Source organism: Schistocerca cancellata, chromosome 2 (genome assembly GCF_023864275.1).
Source record: "Schistocerca cancellata isolate TAMUIC-IGC-003103 chromosome 2, iqSchCanc2.1, whole genome shotgun sequence".
Taxonomy (NCBI): Eukaryota; Metazoa; Arthropoda; class Insecta; order Orthoptera; family Acrididae; genus Schistocerca; species Schistocerca cancellata.
The window spans coordinates 233,858,947-233,880,457 of NC_064627.1; the positions used below are offsets into that span (position 1 = coordinate 233,858,947).

Genomic DNA, 21,511 nt, shown 5'->3' on the forward strand with positions numbered 1-21,511 from the left:
TTACCAGTCATAGCGACAGAATCTGAATTTCACACTGTGCCCCTGACGACACGGGTCTGATGTTTCTAAACCAGCGGACAGTATTTGTCGCAGCCGAACAGGGACAGCGTACGACGCGAGAAGAAGTAGGCGCGGCGCCAGCAGATAGCATCCGACGTGTCAACAGGGCAGGGGAGTTCGGCAAACACAGCTGCGCCGGCGCCGCGGCGCAACTTCTGCTCCCCTCGTGCGACGCTCGCCAGAGCGTGCTCCGTGAACGAGCACACAGAAATTCTCGCTTGGCGCTGTTTGCAACTCGTTCCACCACCAAAAAAATACCGTGTCACTGCCTTTGCGGCGTACAAGAGGTGGCTACTACAATTTCAAAGCAAAAGGTCGCGTCACCGCTACAGTTGGAACAACTGTTTCACCCTCGAACGCTGTTCCACTCACTGGCTGTAAGAAAAACATATCGCTACAAGAATCCGTTTCGATCCAATTCCTCAAGCAAATCCAACTTCCTACACATCAGTGATGTGTAAGTTACTACATACTTCCAGTTTACTACAGCTTTATTACACTACTGCCCATTAAAATTGCTACACCAACAAGAAATGCAGATGATCAACGGGTGTTGATTGGACATATATATTATACTAGAACTGAAATGTGACTGTATTTTCACGCAAATTGGGTGCATAGGTCTTGAGAAATCAGTAGCCAGAACAACAACCTCTGGCCGTAATAACGGCCTTCATAAGCCTGGGCATTGAGTCAAACACAGCTTGGATGGCGTTTACAAGTACAGCTGTCCATGCAGCTTCAACAGTTCATCAAGAGTAGTGACTGGCGTATTGTGACGAGCCAGTTGCTCGGCCACCGTTGACCACACGTTTTCAATTGGTGAGAGATCTGGAGAATGTGCTGTCCACGAGAGCAGTCGAACATTTTCTGTATCCAGAAAGGCCCGTACAGGAACTTCAATATGCGGTCGTGTATTATCCTGCTGAAAATTTAGGTTTCGCAGGGATCGAATGAAGGGTAGAGCCACGGGTCGTAACACATCTGAAATGTAACGTCCATTGTTCAAAGAGCCGTCAATGCGAACAAGAGGTGACCGAGACGTCTACCCAATGGCACACCATACCATCACGCCGGGTGATACGCCAGTATGGGGATGACGAATACACGCTTCCAATGTGCGTTCACCGCGATGTCGCCAAACACGGATGCGACCATCATGATGATGTAGACAAACCTTGCATTCATCCGAAAAAATAACATTTTGCCATTCGTGCACCCAGCTTCGTCGTTGAGTACACCATCGCCGGAGCTCCTGTCTGTGATGCACCGTCAAGGGTAACCGCAGTCATGGTTTCCGAGCTGGTAGTCCATGCTGCTGCAAACGTCGTAGAGCTGTTCGTGCAGATGGTCGTTGTCTTGCAAACGTCCCCATCTGTTGACTCAGGGATCGAGACGTGGCTGCACCATCCGTTACAGCCATGCGGATAAGATACCTGTCATCTTGACTGCTAGTGATTCGAGGCCGTTGGGATCCAGCACGGCGTTCCGTATCACCCTCCTGAACCCACTGATTCCATATTCTGCCAACAGTCATTGGATCTCGACCATCGCGAGCAGCAATGTTGCGATACCATAAACCGCAATCGCGATAGGCTACAATCGGACTTTTATCAAAGTCGGAAACGTGATGGTACGCATTTCTCCTGTTTACACGAGGCATCACAACAACGTCTTACCAGGCAACGCCGGTCAACTGCTGTTTGTGTATGAGAAATCGGTTGGACACTTTCCTCATGTCAGCACGTTGTAAGTGTCGCCAACGGCGCCAACCTTGTGTGAATGCTCTGAAAAGCTAATCATTTGCATATAGCAGCATCTTCTTCCTGTCGGTTAAATTTCGCATCTGTAGCACGTCATCTTCGTGGTGTAGCAATTTTAATGGCCAGTAGTGTATTTTTGGGTCGATGCCATACGTCCGTAGAGTTTTTTCAAAAGTTTAATGAACACTACAAATACGTAACAGTGACTTTAGCCATTAATAATATATTCTATTTACAATAGGCTGCCAACTTTGGGGTGACTTTTCGATTCCGCGAACATAGAAATCGTGTGCTTTTCGGGTGAAGAATGCTTCGAGCCATGTTCGGAGTGCATTTTTATCCGGAAAGGAAACGCCTTGCAGGTTGTTCGGAAGCGGAAAGTGTGATAATCTGAGGGTGCGTGATCGGGTGAATCAGGTGGGGGCAGAATAGCTTCCCAAAGCAACTCCTAAACAGTGTTATTTTGTCTGTCTAGCAGAATGCGGCCGCCCGTTATCATGCAGTAGCATCACTTCACGCACTCTTCCTGGTCGTTGTTCTTGGATTTCGTCAGCGAGTCTCTCTGTCGTTGACAATAAATGTCAGCAGTGATGGTTAGACCTCGGGCAAGCAACTCGTTGTACACGACACCGTCACTGTTCCATCAGACGCATAACACTTACTTCTGTGGGTGTGCGCAGTTCTTTGTACGAGGAGTTACTGCTTTATTTGGTGTCAACGAATTCTTTCTTTTCCTTATGTTTGCATGAAGACAATATTTGTCGTACCAGTAACGATAGAGGATAGTACTGGTCGGTGTTGTTCACGAGCCAATTGATGTCGAGCAAGCAAAAACGCATATATGACTACCCGCTGATTTCTGTCGTTATGCACCCGAGTTCTGAATCTTCCCCACTGCAAGAAAATGTCGCACGATGCTGAAATAATCACATTTCATCACATTTGTCAGTTTTCGAGTAAGGACATGGATCATTGAATTATTGCTTTTCAACTATCTTCACCGAACTCCAAAGGTCTTCCTCAACGTGGAAAGTCACTAATGTCAAAACTATCCTCGTTAAAACGAGAAGACAATTTTCTTGCCGTGCTCTGTCCACCGGCAATATCCCCATATACGCGCAAATGTTTCTTGCTGCCCCCGCTGCTGTCTCCCGTCTACTGAAATTAGACAGAAGATTTGCCCGTCGACACTCCATTTTCTAGCGTCCACAGCTTCACTCATTATCTCCAAATGAGAAAGCGACAATATGCGAACTCAAGTAGCAGCAGTGAGCTACAAATAACATGAAAAAACACTACTAACTTATGCACCAGCGTAATAGAAACTGTGTAGAAATTTATCAGTACAACAATGGACTCGAGGTGTTGTCTCGCATCTCTCTTATTTATTTCATGTAAATTACAGCGGGTAAATTAAGTATGGAACAGGCAGCTAACATGCTGCAGAGAGTGGCGTTTGAGCATCTTCGGTTCGCGTGTGAAGGTGGAGGACGACTGAAAGCGACATTGACGACGTCTAAGGTGTAGAACAATTAAAAATCGTGATCTGAAGCTACCACTAACGGACAATGTCGTCGACGTAAAGAATTCAGAATGGACGCAAATTTTGCTACCATTACTAAGAAGTTTACCACTGCCTGAAAGGTCTCGTGGAAGTGGTCAAACAGGTTATGTAATTATGAACATTCTGAAGAAATAATACTTCTTTATGAAAAGGGAACCATATCATGACCAGTGACTATTTTTTTGCAGTTCAAATAATATTCAGCTTTGGGTTGGTAGACTAAATGGCTAGTACCAGCAGTCTGTTGTTAGAAGAGGCTGTGTTTCATATTTGCAATTTTGTTCACAAACACGATGGCCGAATTAGAATACGGACATTTTCGCTGAACGGTGTCGGAGGTCTGTAAGTGACTATGTTGTGGAGGATTAAGGTGTGTTACATTCTCATCCTTTCCTTTTATGCACGACAGTGGGAGATGAAATATACCTGTAAATAATCAAGCTAGTATGAGGTCAAACCTTTAAGGTACGCAGGAAGGTGTAACACTCCATTTTGCAAATGACGTTCGTGTTGGGTTGCATAATTGTCCCCCAAGCTCATGAATTAGCATGCGTTGTCCATGTGAATGGCCGGCTCAGTTCTTGCCGCCCCCCCCCCTCCCCTCCACCCTACGTTGAGCTCTGGGTATGGGTAAAAGAGGAAATGTTCAGTAACCTTTGATGAACTGGAAAACCCAGTCACCACTTTGATAACTAATTATTTACGATGAACGTTGCGATTTTTGAAGGTGTGTTAAATTTGTGAACGTAAAGCCGATATGGGTTCTTTTGTGGAAATTTAGACAACGACAATCTAAACATCTTCCAGTGTTGCAACTAACTTTCGATATTGCCAGTCATATAACAAGAAAGTGACAACAATTTAAAAATTACTGGTGACTAACAAAGCATTCTGTAGGTGCGCTTGAGTCTACTTAGAAAATGGAATTAATTGCCTAGCGCAGATTCTCGTCGTTAATAACTCCTTGTGTGCTAAAATCTGAGAGAACTGGACTACTATTATAACTGGTGGATTTTGCCTATGGTGAGAAGCAAAACATTTGGAGAAAACATTTACATATGGCACTGGGAAAGTACCTTCCAAAGCCAGTAAACTAAAAATAAACATCAGTTCACAAAACGTTCCGTGAAAATGAAAACAATGGGAAAGGAGTGTGAAGAAAGAACACTGTAAGAATGACTTTTTCAGGGTGCAGTTACTGCTAGTGACTATAAAAAAAAGTATTATTCCAATACGCGTTTACAGTTGTACATGATGTGGAAGAGGACCACTTTTTTCTGTACAAATCAGCCTTCGGTAAATAAATTTCATTGGAAGTAACTTTCTTTATGCAACAAAGAAATCGAAGAGGATCGCAAAATACAAGTGTTTGGCATAGTAATTTGTTTCCGAGCGAACTTTAGTTGGCATTTCAGATACGAATACAACGAAGTTTCTCCAACTCGAGGAAGATGCACTGGTACAGGTGGACAAATGTGCATCTAGCCTCCTTACTATCTTACCGTGCAATTTTTTTCCGTACGGGAACAAACACATGAAACTCATCGTTGTGGAATTGTGAAATCAGTTTAAACAAAGTCGAACGCCTTTCTTCCTTTTAGGATAGACGTATAATTTACACTGTCTAGGCGTACTGACTTTGAAACATGGTGTCAGTCATATAAATTTCTATTATTTATTGAATCCTCCGTGCGTACAACTGGTGGTTTCGACTTGTTATCGAGTCAACATCGCGTGAACTGTTTTAAGACAGACACAGCAGAATATTAATATACTAAGAAATTAGATTAAAAAATCAGATCATCATCTACACCTAACTATGCGTAATTGAATATCTTACGTAGTAACTGAAGTTGCCCAAAGAGGCACTGACAACGTAAACGTATCTATGCTCTGATTATTGGAACTGAAGGCTACAGAACTAACGTGCCGGCCGGGGTGACCGAGGTGGTTCTAGGTGCTATAGTCTGGAACCGCGCGACCGTTACGGCGCAGGTTCGAATCCTGCTTCGGGCATTGATGTGTGTGATGTCCTTAGGTTAGTTAGGTCTAAGTAGTTCTAAGATCTAGGGGACTGATGACCACAGCAGTTAAGTCCCATAGTGCTCAGAGCCATTCGAACCATTTAACTAACGTAATAATATAAAATGTTACGGGCATCCTTATGGCTCAGCCAATGTTTTTGCAGCAGTATCTAGGATTAATTAACCTATGCGGAAATAACTTACCGATTTGGTCGCAAATTTGTGCTCCTATGTTAATACAGCTAGCGACATACCGCCACTATTTTCCTCAGGGAGAAAACTTTTTTTTTTTTTTTTTTTTTTTTTTGCTGTCCGGTTAAAATTGTCCGCAAATGAGTATAAGAGAACTGCAATGACGGAAAAAATCGCAACTCCAAAAAATAACTAATGTGAAGCGAGATAAGCCATTGCAAACATGAAATTTTGGTATATTAATGACCGGTGTAACTGCTAGAACGTTAAACGAAAGCATGCAAACTAGTATGCATTGTGTTGTAAAGGTCCCGGCGTTAGTGGGATGGAGTTCCATGCACTTGGTCGGTCAATACAGAGCGGTTAATGCTATTTGTAGATGACGCTGGAGTTGTCGTCCAATGATGTCCCATGTGCGTTCGATTGGAGACTGATCTGGCGATCGAGCAGGCCTAGACAATATGTAGACGCACTGTATAGCAAGTTGGGTTACAACAGCGATATGTGGGCAAGCGGTATCCCTTTGGAAAACACGGTAAGGTGTTCATGAATGGCACCATAACAGGTCGAATCAGCAGACTGATTTACAGTCAGGGTGCGTGGGATAATACGAGAGTTGGGTTTTTTTGGGTTGTTTGGGGAAGGAGACCAGACAGCGAGGTCATCGGTCTCATCTGATTAGGGAAGGGAGTCGGCCGTGCCCTTTGAGAGGAACCATCCCGGCATTTGCCTGGAGTGATTTAGGGAAATCACGGAAAACCTAAATCAGGATGGCCGGACGCGGGATTGAACCGTCGTCCTCCCGAATGCGAGTCCGGTGTCTAACCACTGCGCCACCTCGCTCGGTCCAATACGAGAGTTCTCCTGCTGTCGTACGAAATTACACCACAGGCAATAACTCCAGGTGTAGGTTGTAATGGTTCTTTATTTACGTAACCATTACGGCACTCCAACCCCAGTTCTCGATACCAGTAATATCGTACTACTTTTCTGCGAAGTAACACACACATTTTTGTGACAATATTCACATTTGGTTTAATTAATGTACAGGTACTCCGATGTATCGATATATTATAGTGATATGGTTCTTGTGTGTATTCATTTCTGTAAGACTGTCATAATCTTTGACTTAGTTGTAAACGTTTCGGTGCGAATGCGCACAGAGCAGTCATTGTTTCACTTTGCAGAAGTTAAGTTGTTATTTCGCTTTGTAAAAGAACAGTCAAGTCTTGTGTTTGGTTAAAGTGGAAATTAAATATATGAAGATTGATACAAAACTGTTTTCTTGCTGATGTGACAATTAAGAATAAGTATATGTGAATTTACAAGAACTTTAATAAAAATGTGGATCGTTAACACCAAGTCAAAAATTATTTCTACCATACCATTGTTCTGATGTGGGATTGTTTGATCATTAAGATTTTCCTGAAAAACGCATTTGTTAGGTCTTCAAATATTGCTAAAATACAGATCTGCACTTTCTAGCAGTCAAAGTGGAATCACCCTACAATCAACAAGATGAACCATAACAACTTCGACGAAATCTACGTGGGAATCCATTCAAGATAAGTGCCAAAATTAATGACTTTTTTCAGTGACTTCATTACTTCCATTCTGACGATACCATCCACAGTCAATAACTTTGTTGTTGCCCGATAAAGCGAACATATGCTGCGTGAGCAACATTATTAATCTGATTTCTAACCTACTTTGCAAGTGGTGGTATTGTTAGAAGGTCCAATGTGTCTAGCTCGCAGAAAGGTTAGTTGCAGGCTCTCAACTGCCCACCACCTAATATCCAACAAAAGGCCATCACATCATCTTTCAAATGTAGAAACACGCCTGCCAACTTTCGCTTATGTTGCACAACTCTTTCTTGATGTTGGGATTTATTTCGTTTAGTTTACAAAGATGGCAAAAGGTCTTGCCGCAGTGGTAAAGCCGGTTCCCGTCAAATCACTTAAGTTAAGCGCTGTCGCGCTGGGCTAGCAGTTGGATAGGTGACCATCCGATCTGCCGAGCGATGTTGTCAAGCGAGGTGCACTCAGCCCTCGTGAGGCAAACTGAAGAGCTACTTGATTGAGAAGCAGCGGCTCCGGTCTCGTAATCTGACATACTGCCAGGAGAGCGATGTGCTGACCTCATGCCACCCCTTATCCGCATCCAGTGACGCCTTTGAACTTAGGGTGACACGGCGGCCGGTCGGTACTGTTGGACCTTCGTGGCCTGTTAAGTTTTAGTTTATGAAGCTGCCAAATTATTTCCATGCTCTCCAAATTCTCCAAAACGTATACCTCCATCGTAGAATTCGCTTAACGAATTGTCCGCTGCGTAACGCCTAACAGCAGTGACGAGTAAAGAGGCAACATATACGAAAGCAGATACCCGTGGAAAGGCATCACACCTGTCTGTCACCTAGTTTCCGCGTGTGCCGCATACGGCTGTTACTATTGACGCGCACCGCGCGGGATTAGCCGAGCGGTCTTGGCGCTGCAGTCATAAACTGTGCGGCTGGTCCCGGCGGAGGTTCGAGTCCCCTCGGGCATGGTTGTGTGTGTCTGTCCTTAGGATAATTTAGGTTAAGTAGTGTGTAAGCTTAGGGACTGATGACCTTAGCAGTTAAGTCCCATGAGATTGCACACATATTTGAACATTTGAACTACTGACGCGATACGGTAACTTGTGTCTTATAGTAGACTGTGCGCAACGAGGATGAGGAGGCAGGCGCCAGGCATGGTCGTCCAGTGGTCGGCGAGGAGCGCGGTCGCTCTGGGCGAGGCACGTCCGGCCACGCCTGGGGCGTCAATACAAATTCATCCCCGCAGAAAGCCGCGCTAAGCAAGCACTCCCTGTTTACACGCTGCGGCCTCAAAGGGGCCGCCTCCGCTCGCCATCTAGCCTTTTCACTGCCCGCCGCCGCCCCCTCGACGCCGTGAGCTTATGAAAAAGACTGCCACAACTTCAGCAGCACTGCTGTCTGCGACTCGCGCAGGTCCTGCAGTTTGCGACTCGCATCGTCGGTCGGCGGCAAGTATCACTTTTATTACCGTTGTACGCCGTTCAGTACTGTCTCGTCGCAAAATTATCAACATCGGCATAAATACGAGGGTCACTCCAAAAGAAATGCACACTATTTTTGTAAAAATACAGTTTTCATTCTGCATGTGTCAAAGTTTTACAGTGTGTACATACATCCTTCTCGCTTGTTTTCAAACTTAGTTCAGCCTGTTCCCGTGAGTGGCACCGTCACAGCATGTCTTCAAGATGGCTGCAACACTTGACGTTCGTCAGAAGCAACGTGCTGTCATAGAATTCCTGTGCTGTGAAAGTTAGACAGTGGGAAACATCCACAAGAGGTTGAAAAAGGTGTATGGAGACGCTGCTGTCTATCGCAATACAGTTAGTCGGTGGGCAAGCAGGTTACGTGATGAAAGCGGGCACGGCAATATTGAGGACGGTCCTAGCAGCGGCAGGCCTCGTACTGCACACACTCCAGACAATGTGCAGAGAGTTAACGAACTAGTGACTGCTGACAGGCGCATCACAGTGAACGAATTGTCGAGCTACGTTGGGACAGGGGAAGAAATTGTTTGCAGAATACTGAAGTGTTGGCGTTAAAAAAGGTTTGCTCCAGGTTGGTTCCCAGGGTGTTGACAGTGGCTCACAAACTAACAAGAAAAATGGTATGCAGCGAACTTTTGGAACAGTACGAGAATGGTGGAGATGAATTTCTTGGAAGAATTGTGACAGGTGATGAAACACGGCTCCATTATCTTTCACCAGAGACGAAGAGGCAATCAATGGAGTGGCGTCATGCAAATTCACCCTAGAAAAAGAAATTAAAAACCAAGGACTCTTCCTTGTGGACATCATGCCAAGTGGAACCACCATAAATTCTGATGCGTATGTGACGACACTGAAGAGACTTCAAGCTCGACTGAGTCGTTGTCGACCACATCGGTAAAAGCAGGATGTTTTACTGTTGCACGACGATGCACGGCCACATGTCAGTCAAAAACCCATGCAAAGGATCACAAAATGCGGATGGACAACACTGAAACACCCGCCTACAGTCGTGATCTGGCACCATGTGACTATCATCTATTTGGGTAACTGAAAGACTATCTTCGTGGAACAAGGTTTGAAGATGATGACTCCCTTGTGCAAGCTGCCAATCAGTGGCTCCAACAGGTTGGTCCAGAATTTTACCGTGCGGATATACAGGCGCTGGTTCCAAGATGGCGTAACGCAGTTGAGAGGGATGGAAATCATGTGGAGAAATGAAAATGTTCCTAAAGAATGTATCTACACACTGTAAAACTTTCAAACATGTAGAATAAAAGATGGATTAAAAAAAATAGTGTGCATTTCTCATGGAGTGACCCTCGTATTCAACACGCAGCAGTACAGAGCGTGCAGGGGTTCCTTCTAATCTGTAATAACAACTCCGTGGCCTACACCATCCGTATCTGGATCGGGAAAAATGACTGATAATGTCTCTTTACGAGCAATAATCTCTCCTCTAATTCTCATCGTCTATACACCAGATAGACAGTTTTTGTAAGACTATCAAAAACTCTAAATCGAATATCAGTTCTCTAGATTCAACAATCCGATTTCGTGAGAACGACGATTTTTAATTAAGATTCACGTGCATCTTGTTAGACTTTCGTACGGCTGCACACATTTCTTACAAACTTATCACTGCGACTCAGCATTCCTCCGGCGTCTTCAGTTAGGCTTACTTTTAATTACTCTAAAATACTGATGCTACACCACACTAATGCAGCCTATAGTAATGAATGCTGTTTCTCTAACAGCTTCATTCCACCAAACCAAAATCTGCCGACGAAGTCTCAATTTACCTCCTATATTACTAACTCCACGCGCACGTTCAAACGTAGAAATACCATTGAGTATTGAAAGGATGTGGCAGACTGCAGAACTTTGCCACAAATGTCATCTGACATGCCCACTGCAGAATTCTCTCTCTTGTTTATAAACTGGGCTACTCTGTGTTTCTCATAAATGGAATTATCTCTTATTTCCAGGCAACGTAAATGTTACTACGGGTAATCTTTTGCTGAAATCACCACGGTGTTTTCTGTAGTAATCTTTTCTTTATAGCGGATGAGCAATATCATTATCTCACCAACTATATTCCTCCAGAAATCCTGTCCATCGTCGCTTCTCTCGATTTAACTTCGTTCGTTTTTGTGGCGCCTGAATCACCAGTCAGCGCTTAATACTATAGATAGTAAAGCCTCTAACAACGTAATATAATAAATTATAAAATAAAACCGCGGAAGTAAAGAAAATACATGCAACACATTCCGTTAGAACATGCACTTTTGTTGAAGGGATATTGTTCTTTACCAACGTAATCAGCCTAAAAATGTGTCAAATTTTGTGACCATGTTGTCTATTTGTAGCAACACAACTGTGCCGATAAACCCTGTTTGTACACACAGACAGTATAATTGGCATGCGTTATAAACACAGATGATTGTTTCCTGCTAATTTATAGGACCGCAGAAGAGTCTGAAAGACGGATGTCAACACATCAGATAAAGGCCCGTATGACACTGTCAGTTGCGAAATACTACGGTTCTGGTTAGGCTGCCGATGGACAGGCAGAGATCATACAAGGCGACATTCAATAACATCAGTATCTGAAGTATTAGACGATCTTAATTTGTCGAATGTATGAAATATACTGGCACCTGCGAACATGGACAACCATCAGCTGTATAACTGACGAGCGGTCGCCTTACAATTAGAAGACACGAGCACGACTCACGGCCAAGCTCAAACTTTCATACGTTGTGAAAGAAGTGTCTAAGATCTGCATTCGTACGCTCGTTATGTACAGGGTGACAATTACTGAACTATATGAAAAAAAAACGCAAATTAGTTACAAACTATGGCGTGCACACACTTTACTCAACATGTAGACGTCACTACAGATATTCGGATTTTGGTTATGACATGTTCAATATGCCTGCCATCCTTGGCGATGATGTGGCGCAGACGAACAGCGAAATTCTGCACGACCCACTGAAGTACCACAACATCAAAGCTGCAGATGACCTCCTGAATGGGTATTTTCATCTCAGCAATAGTTTTGGGATTATTGCTGTAGGCTGTTTTTAATACAGCATTACAAAAAGCAGTCGCAGGTGTTCAGATCCGGCGGAAATGGCGGCGTAAGGAGGCCCACGCCATTGGCCTCTGGGTACCCCAGAGCCAGCCAGAATGCGGTCCCCAAAGTGCTCCTCCAGGACATCACACACTCCCCGGCTTGTATGAACCCCATCTTGTCGAAATCAGGGTCACTTTGGAAAATGGGGATGAAATCATCTTCCAAAACCTTCACGTACCGTTCGGTAGTCACAGTGCAAACCAAGGAATATCGCACAGATTACTCCGTGACGGCACACTGCACACCGAACATTCATCCGTTGAGTGTGAAAGCCTTCTCGATCGCAGAATGTGGATTCTGCCCCCCCCCTCCCCCAAATACGCCACTTTTGCTCACTGACGAACCCATGCAAATGAAAGAGGGCTTCGTCGCTAAACCAAACCACACAGCGCAAACTAATTCCCATCATGAGCCACGGCCAACCGTGCAGTTTGAACGTCCTAACGCAAACCGTTCAGAGGTTATGACGATTTTATTTCATATAGTTTAATAATTTTCGCCCTGCATATTCTCGTACAAATGAGACATTTTAATTGAAAGTTGCTTGTCCGGCGTCGGTGGATAAATACAATATCCGAGGGCCTGTTTTACATGCATGTGTGAAGGAACTTTGCATTTTACTTCTGAACAACACAGACACTGGAATATCTAATTAGTTTGACGAATCGCACATTCTTAGTACCTGCGCGTTCACGGAACGAGTACCACCTCTCATAGTTAACAGCTGCAACAACTAAGTAATTTATGATAAAGTCTTATGGGATCAAAGTGCTGTCGGCATCGGTCCCTAAGCTTACACATTACTTAATCTAACTTAAACTAACTTACGCTAAGGACGAAATACACACCTTTGCCCGAGGGAGGACTCGAACCTCCGACGGGGGGAGCCGCCCGGACCGTGACAAGACGCCTCAACAACGAAGTCTCCGCAATGCAGTACACGTCGAATCAAAGGTATAAATTGTACAGGTCAAACCAAAGGAATAAATTGTGAAAACTGCAAAATTTTTGAGGATTATTTCATATGGGAAATGTATACGTTATATTTGTGATGCGGCGTATGCATACTTGTAAGAGGCGTTCTTGTCAGTCTCCAGCTGTATGACGAAACGTTACTTGCTCAAGAATAGATAAAGGCTCAGTAGTGTTACTCTAGACAATGAATGGCGAACACACTGAATCCTAGGGTATTTCAGTTACAACGAGCGACATCGCAGACACGGAGTGCATTAGTAACACTTGGCAGACTTCAAATACCACACGATTGTTCGTAGTCAGTCTATTGCTTCCTTCTAGGACCAGAATGCCAAGCGACGAGCCGGCAGCATTGCGATGCTAATGCGAAATCAGTATTCAGCAGCATGTTGCACGAACGTGGCACAGGATGTCGCAGCTGAATGAACGTACGTATTTCTACAGAGATCGCCACTGATCGCTCGGTTTCCTACACAGACAACGGTAATGCCACAAAAAAGTCAGGAAACAGCATTTCGAATCGCGGAGATGGTATACATGCGCCAGGACTTCGCGGTGAACACCTGAATAGGTGTCATTCGGCCACGTCATGCTGTCCCAAAGCAGTAAGCGAGGTCACTAATAACGGTCCGCTACTGAGAATATGCTCGTCACAGAAGTAGTTGCTTATAACCCGAGGGGTGAAAGATTACGATTTTATTTTCCTAGTCATTGGACAGTGACAAAAGCCTCGGTTAAGTTCCGAATTTCGGCGCTGTGACTCACACAGTAAGGTTTTGCTGCACTGTTGGCGGTGACGTGTGAAATAACCGCGTTCGGACGTCTCCCAGCAATGAAATTTCCATCTGTCAAACCTGCATAGCCACTCGTTGTAACTATTTGCAATACATACACAGACGCTAAGGGAAGAAGATGAGCGCTACCGTAGTATTCCGCACGTTTCAGAAACACCTATGAAAATAAACCAGTCACCTTTCGTAGCGCTGGGAGCCTACCGCCTTGATAGTCACGCGGCACCTACTAAATGACATCCTAACCAAAGTTATTGCATTAACAACGAGTATCACTGTTTCTTCAGCCGCCACGTTCTTGCTATACGTCACCGGGAGTAGCTTGCTCGAAGGCTAGTCATCTATCCAGCCAAATGTGGAATCACAGCGAAATTTCTTGTTGGCCCATGCCCCATATGTCACAGTCCACAACGCATCACGCGGAAGCTTTACAAATTTTTTCAGGCGAAAAATACAGTGTCATACTGCGTATACTATCTTGAGTAACGTGCACAAAAAAATGGTTCAAATGGCTCTGAGCACTATGGGACTTAACATCTATGGTCATCAGTCCCCTAGAACTTAGAACTACTTAAACCTAACTAACCTAAGGACAGCACACAACACCCAGCCATCACGAGGCAGAGAAAATCCCTGACCCCGCCGGGAATCGAACCCGGGAACCCGGGCGTGGGAAGCGAGAACGCTACCGCACGACCACGAGATTAACGTGCACAATAAGTTTTATTTTCCAACCTTAAATTTTTTTGGTATATATTATTTCGTCTGAATAGCTGAGTGTTAACATTCCAAGAATAAGGTTCATCTGTGACAAACTTAGAAATCTCACATAAGACGATCAACACACAATAGCTGAAGGCAAAAGTAAACAACAAAAATATTAGCGTCCAAGGCAAATAGAAAAAATTAATAATACCTGAACGGTACTGCCAAGCGCTACATTATGTATTACCACAATTCAGTAAAGTATCTCAATTAAAATTGCCAAAACTTCTGACAATTTCAAATACAACGCAAAATTCAACACATGAAGGAACAGACACTCCAAAGCTCCGTAACAGTATTTAGTACGGAGAATCCTGAAGGGAAAAAAATCTAGAAGTAGTACGCGGCTAGGAGAAAGTGATGTCTTCATGTAGCTTAGGAAATAGTGATGTGAACGGAACAGTCGCTATATTGACTAACAGTGTATCGTTCTAGTGTGCCAATTGAAAATCCTGTCAAATATTAAATCTGTTCTGTGGTATCTCTCTTAGTGACAACCAATCTCAAACCTGTTGACATTCATCACTCAACGTGTACTGTATATGGACCGAATACGACGTGGGGATGTGCTGTACCGATGGTGTCGTTTGTTGATGGATGGAAGGCCAAATGTTCATTAAGATGAGCGTCCATTTGTAACCAGCAATGAACAGGAAAATGATGAATTACGTGAGACCAGCGTTTCACAGTATCTGAACTGGCTGACAAAATTCTGCAGATTTTTCAGGGTGTTCTGCACGATATCGCTAGGGCACCAAACTTCTCAATGCAGTAGAACTTTATTTCGTGAGAAAATGACAACTTGTTAAGAGATACTATAAATGCTGATTAATGTATGGAGAAGCAATAAGAAGGTGTTTGTTTTGCTTTTGGCCTGAGACTTTTTTTCGGAGAGCTCTCCTATGCAAGGGCATATTTCCCATTTAGAATGGCTACGACGCCCAAGTTTATCGATACACACAAATCCTAAATGTTAGTACAATGCGGTGTGTAACATTACTCGCAAAGTATACCATTCCTTGGCGAAACGTTCAATCCGTTTCCTCAATCGCCGGTTGTTGTACAAAAACGTCCTGCTGCCATATGAGGACGAGTCCAGAACTGACGGGCAAACGTCCAAAGGCGGTATTACTCGCATAGCGTGTAGTTACAAAGAAATCATGGTCTCCAGCGGCTCTTAAAAGTGACACAATCAGTTTGCTTTCTATGTGACTATACCGTATTGCGAATACCTACTGCACAATGTAGAACACTTTTGATATGGACTGTAAGACATGCGGGTGAAGAAAATGTTTTTACCTATCCATGATTCTCGCATTTAGAACGCAGCTAATAGCTTTCCTGCATCTTCGAGGCAGGTTTGAACCTGGACAATGATATTAAAACTGTTGTTTGCACATGAAAAGATAGCAAAACTCTAGAACATAAAATACCCTGTTAGCACGCATTACGTAAGACTATTAACAGCTTTTATGATTACATACTTGGGTACTTTTGAGCGTTGTAACGACGAACCACACGCAGCAGTAAAAATGTTGAATGCTCGGTGCTCTGCAGCTTTAAGGTATTAAATATCATCATATATATACAATGAGCTACACTAGAAATTTTTATTTGCCAAACCCGGTTTTCGGGTTTTTAACCCATCAGGAGTGGCACATTATGTACTTCTACAGCAGTGATACCTTATTTGTTAATACGATAGGATATGGAATCTGCCCATCACATACTATACCAGATGTCATGTTTGTTATTGCTGTCACTTCTTGTTACTGTTGTCTTCAGTCCTGAGACTGGTTTGATGCAGCTCTCCATGCTACTCTATCCGGTGCAAGCTGCTTCATCTCGCAGTACTGACTGCAACATACATCCTTCTGAATCTGCTTAGTGTATTCATCTCTTGGTCTTCCTCTACGATTTTTACCCTCCACGCTGCCCTCCAATGCTAAATTTGTGATCCCTTGATGCCCCAGAACATGTCCTACCAACCGGTCCATTCTTCTTGTCAAGATGTGCCACAAACTCCTCCCCAATTCTATTCGCATCTTAGGCAGTGAAAATTCTTGATTACGTTTTACACAACTGTCATATTGTGTAGACATGGAACTGATGTCAAATGTAATCAAGAACTGCCACTGCCTAAGATTTGACAGTAGTAACATACAAGACAACCTGTATAGTATGTGACAGATTCTAAATCCTATCATATTAAGTGACATGATCTCACTGCTATAGAGGTACATAATATGCAACTGCTGTTGAGTTATAAACCCGAAAACCGGTTTTGGCAGATAAATATTTCTAGCGCAGCTCATAGTGTAGGAAGATGATGTCATTTAACGACTTCAGTAGTCTTATGAATAACTGCAGATGCAGGATTCCGCATGTTCTGCCACTCTGAAATCTGCAATGGAATAAGGGTAAGTCGAGGTATAGAATGTAGCTGGAGTTCTGGAAGGACTGAAGGGGAGCGAGCTGCAGAAGGATCTATCGTCGTCAGACAAATTGAAGGAGGCACAAGAACGTTGCAAAGACGAGTTCATGTCCTCCAGGGAAGCTGCAGTGCATGTACGAGTGGTTCGGCGGCGCCGTTGGAACTTGCCACCCTGCTCGGCGGTAAGCAGATTGAGAGCGGGACCCCGGATGGCGTCCTCCCCTCCCCGTCTTCCCGGCAATATAAATTACTACAAACGTAAACTAATTTCGCTGCGAGCTCCGACTACGTGGTAAGAGCTGCACGAAGGAGCGAGGTTTGGCTGCGCTCGTCCAATCCGGGTGCGGCTCGGCGCCGTTGCGCCCGTAACGACCGCCAAAGCGCTTTTAAAATTGCCTGCTCTCGGCTTAATTATATCTGCGCGGAGCGCACTCCCCGCGCCCCGGTATAAATGTTCGCATATTGCATTATCCGGCGCCCTAGCGAGGCGCCCGCGGCGCTAATCGTTTTATAGCGGTTCCCAGGAAAATATTAAAATTTACTCTCGCTCTTACTACCCTCAATTCCTAAGCTAATAGGATAACGCCATCACGACCGTGCAGGATCAGTAGGCTTCCTGAGAGTATTTATAAGAAATCCAACACTCGTTCAACCGTATTTGGCTTTCCGTGTCTCCATCCATGTAGATGTAGACCAATTCGTATCTCTACAGGCAGTTGTCGCATCCTAAGTGCCATGTTACTTTGTCAGCCGCCTACTTGTAAGCTGCTCTACGTCATGGTTCCCTTTGTCCCGCCCAGTGTTTATTCGAACTCCGTAGGGTTTTTAGTCTGGAGTCAAACTATTCGTGGAACCCTTATTATTGGTTATGTTTCGCATTTAACCATAACACGCTAACTGCTCTTTACTAAATGAAAACTTGTCTTGGCAAGTCAAACTCTAATTTCATCCATCGTAATTTTATCTTTTTCAATAGCAGCCAATAACGTATCCAAAAACTGTACTCTACAATATTTTTTCATTTATAGCACACACTTTTGATGTATACTACTGTTCTACAAAAAGTAATTTAGTAGACGAAAAATACTGCACAATAATAATTAAGACAGGAACTGAAAACAAACAGCAATAAAATATGGTTAGCACATCTTGTCCCGTACCTTATAAAACCGTAGAAGAGTTAGTGAATTCTACGCGTTTTTACCAACTTCATTCACTATTTTTGCTTTCACTGATGGAGGTTTTTTGTGCAATAAAAGTATGTGATGACGTACGAACGCTAAACATCATGAAATGTTATTTTTGCTTTAGTTCCCCCCCCCCCCCCCCACACCCCACCCTCACCCACAATAGAAGAGGCAGGCTGTACCATTGCACGATAGGTACAAAACAAGGAAATATATCTACTACATTAATATTTATTAAAAACATAGGACACGTAATTGATGCGCTTCGCCGAGTATTGCTTGAACGAGACCTCTCATCCATGCCGTCGTACAAAGTCTTTTCAAATACTACGAACAACATTTTTTTGAATTTCACAGGAATTAAATACTCGCACGCAACCAACTTATGATCATGACGATACACGGGTATGCGAACTTCTGTTTTACTACGTACTAGTGAAGAATTTTCCTTCAACACCTTTCTCGTGCTCAGACGTGACAAAGACTGAAGATATCATGCTCATTTTGAAACATGGTGTTTCTACAGTTATATTGAATCTCTAGCGGTTTTGCGGTGAGCTGCGTTTATAAAGATCTGGTTCAAGTTAGATCCCGTACTAAAAACAAGAACTCTACGTCCCCTGCGTAAAATGACGACAATAATGTACAGTGATTTGTGGAACGAATTAACGAACGAATATCAATAGTGAATGATGACTGATGGTGAAATAGGAATATATAATTTTTGTGTGTGTGTGTGTGTGTGTGTGTGTGTGTGTGTGGGGGGGGGGGGGGGGGGGGGTGCGTGTGTTTTCCACGTCTCCTCCTAATCCACTGGATCGATTCCAACCAAACTTTGTTCACGTATCACCTACCGTCTGGAAAAGAATCTCTGTGGAGCTGATAACCACCTACCAATCAAAGGTGATGGGGTGGGGGTGAAAAATAAGTGTAGACGACGACGTGCGAATTCCCAGAATTGATTCATCCAGTATTTGAGAATGAGAGCACTTTGCGATCTGCAACGAACTTTACACACAATTTGACAGATTTAAGAACTTTTCTCGCTAACAAGCCCCACAAAATGACGAAAGAAGACAAATTTGTCTCTCTACTATATTTTCGCTGTTCATGCAGTGGACTGTTTCATGAGGCACAATGTTTTAAATTACTACTTCTTTACTACAAACTCTATTCGCGACACATTTCAGTACACTACCCACACTTAGCACTGGATTTACTTGCAAAATTATATCATTGTACGACATATAGTTCAGGAGTGTATTTATTTCAGTAGTTTCTGCTCTGTCCTGAATTACGTCTTAAGCACCGAGCTGTGCGAAAATGGAACTCCACGGTGAAATTCGGTGAAATATGTTTACAAATCCGTGTGTCGTATGTCAAATATATCTGATAGGTTTATGCGCGTACTCGTGCAAAGCCGCGGGTAAAATGTTCCTCGTAAATATCTGGTAAATATTTGGTATATCAGTTACTATCTGGAAAGACACACTGCCCTCCTAATGGAGTGAGGCTGGGGTTGGTAACGTGGAGAAAGAACTGGGAGGAAGAGACAGAGAGACAGACAGAGGGGGGAAGGAGGGGTGGGGGAGGAAGAAGACTGGAATAAATATAATCCGGCAACGCCGGGTACTCATTTAATGTGACCATAAAAGGCATATAATTCGCCGTTATACTTGAACTGTGGACGTTACATTGTACTTTGGTGCTGAGCACGATAGCACATTACACAGTAGCTTGCTCTCAACCTTTTCCCCAGCAGCAGATGAAAGAAACTGGAACACGTTGTTTTGTGTGTCTGTTCCCACAGCCCGTAAATGGTTAGATTCCAGAGACGCGTTCCTATTCCAATTGTTATCCATCCGTTGCCCTCTGCGTCCTGAGACTTTGTAAGATTTATTTTGAAACGCCACGGTACGTATGAATTTCACTTTCGTAATATGCTCAGCATGTATGCACCACACAATCCCAAAACAATTTCTTCGGCTTCACTCCAAACATTTTTTGCAAACATGTGCATCCTCCTTACCAACAATGTCGGTTTTCTAAGGTGTATCACTTATTCCCAGTAATGCTCATCAATGCCTTTGTATGTGACCTAATCTCTCTCTTCTCATTCTGAATGATACCTACACAGCAAACAGAATGCCATTGTTCAAGGTTTCCCATTAATATACCGTGAATATTTCTGTTCCACTTTCATTAGGGCTATATAGGCCTCTTACGATCCCAACAGATTATCTCTGAATTCTTTCGACGTCTGTTGTCATACCTACTTGATAAACGACTGCTTCTAGAATCGGTCGCAGTACAGTTTTGTATGCGATGTTCCTTACAGATACACTATTTTCTCCAGAACCCAGACAACAAACCAATTTTTCCATTTTCCTTCACAAATACTGGTTATTCAAAACGCTGAAAACCGCTTAATTCATCGTCAAATACACTGTCGAAAAAAAGTCGCAACAGCATGAAGGAGTTGTGTGACTTGAACCGAAGTTGATAGGCATGTTTCTGCATCTGAAAGATGATGTCTATTCGAATTTCTCGCCACTATGAGGATGCGAATCAAGTTTGCTTTAAATACACGCTGTAACGCTCATGAGCACTAGTTACCTTTCAGATTGGACGTGGTGCGTTGTCCTTGGTCAAGAATGCATTTAAGGCGTCAAAAACGACATTATCAACACCTCACTGAATTTGAACGAGGTCGTGTAATAAGGGCTACGAGAAGCTGGATGGTAGGAATGTAGCTACTGTACATGACTGCTGGCAGCGGTGGTCAAGCGAATGTACGTTGGGAAAGATGACAGGGATACGGACGGCTAGATGGCATTACCTAGAGGGAAGACCATCGTGTTCGGCGTATGGTTCTGGCGTATTGTGTTGCATCTGCAACAGTGAGCACCAATTGGCACCACAGTGACACACAAATCGGTTACTTCAAGAACAGCTCCGAGCCAGACGCTTTTAGCGTGCATCCCACTGACCCCAAACCACCGCCATTTGGGACTTCAGTGGTGCAAGTGAGACCTCACTGGACGGTAGGGTGAAGGTCTGTTATGATTTCTTGTGAAGCCTGATTCTCCCTCGGTGCCAGTTATGGCCTTATGTTTGTTAGGAGGAGGCCACTTGTCGGCATGCAACCAATCTGTCTGTATGATTTCCGCACTGGACCTACACTTGAGGTTATAGTCTGGGGTACAATTTCGTATGACAAGAGGAGCACTCTCGTCGTTATTTCACGCACCCTGACTTCAAATCTATGCGTCAGTCTGGCGATTCGACCTGTTGTGCTGCCATTCGTGAACAGCATTCAAGGGGATTTTTTTCCAACAGGATAACCCTCGGGCACATAGCGCTGTTGTAAACCAACATGTTCTGCAGAGTGTCGACATGTTGCCTTGGCCTGCTCGATCATCAGATCTGTCTCCAATCGAAGACATATGGGACATCATCTTACGACGACATCAACGCCATCTACAAACAGCATTAACCGTTCCTGTATTGACCGACCAAGTGCAACAGGCGTGGAACTCCATCCCAGAAATTGA

General features: G+C 43.9%; 1 protein-coding gene across 3 annotated transcripts in view; it reads right to left on the bottom strand.

Moving 5' to 3' along the window:
• LOC126161561 (serine/threonine-protein phosphatase 2B catalytic subunit 2-like) overlaps positions 1-21,511 on the bottom strand; it is an 802,502-nt gene that overhangs the window by 296,564 nt on the left and 484,427 nt on the right. The window lies entirely within an intron of this gene.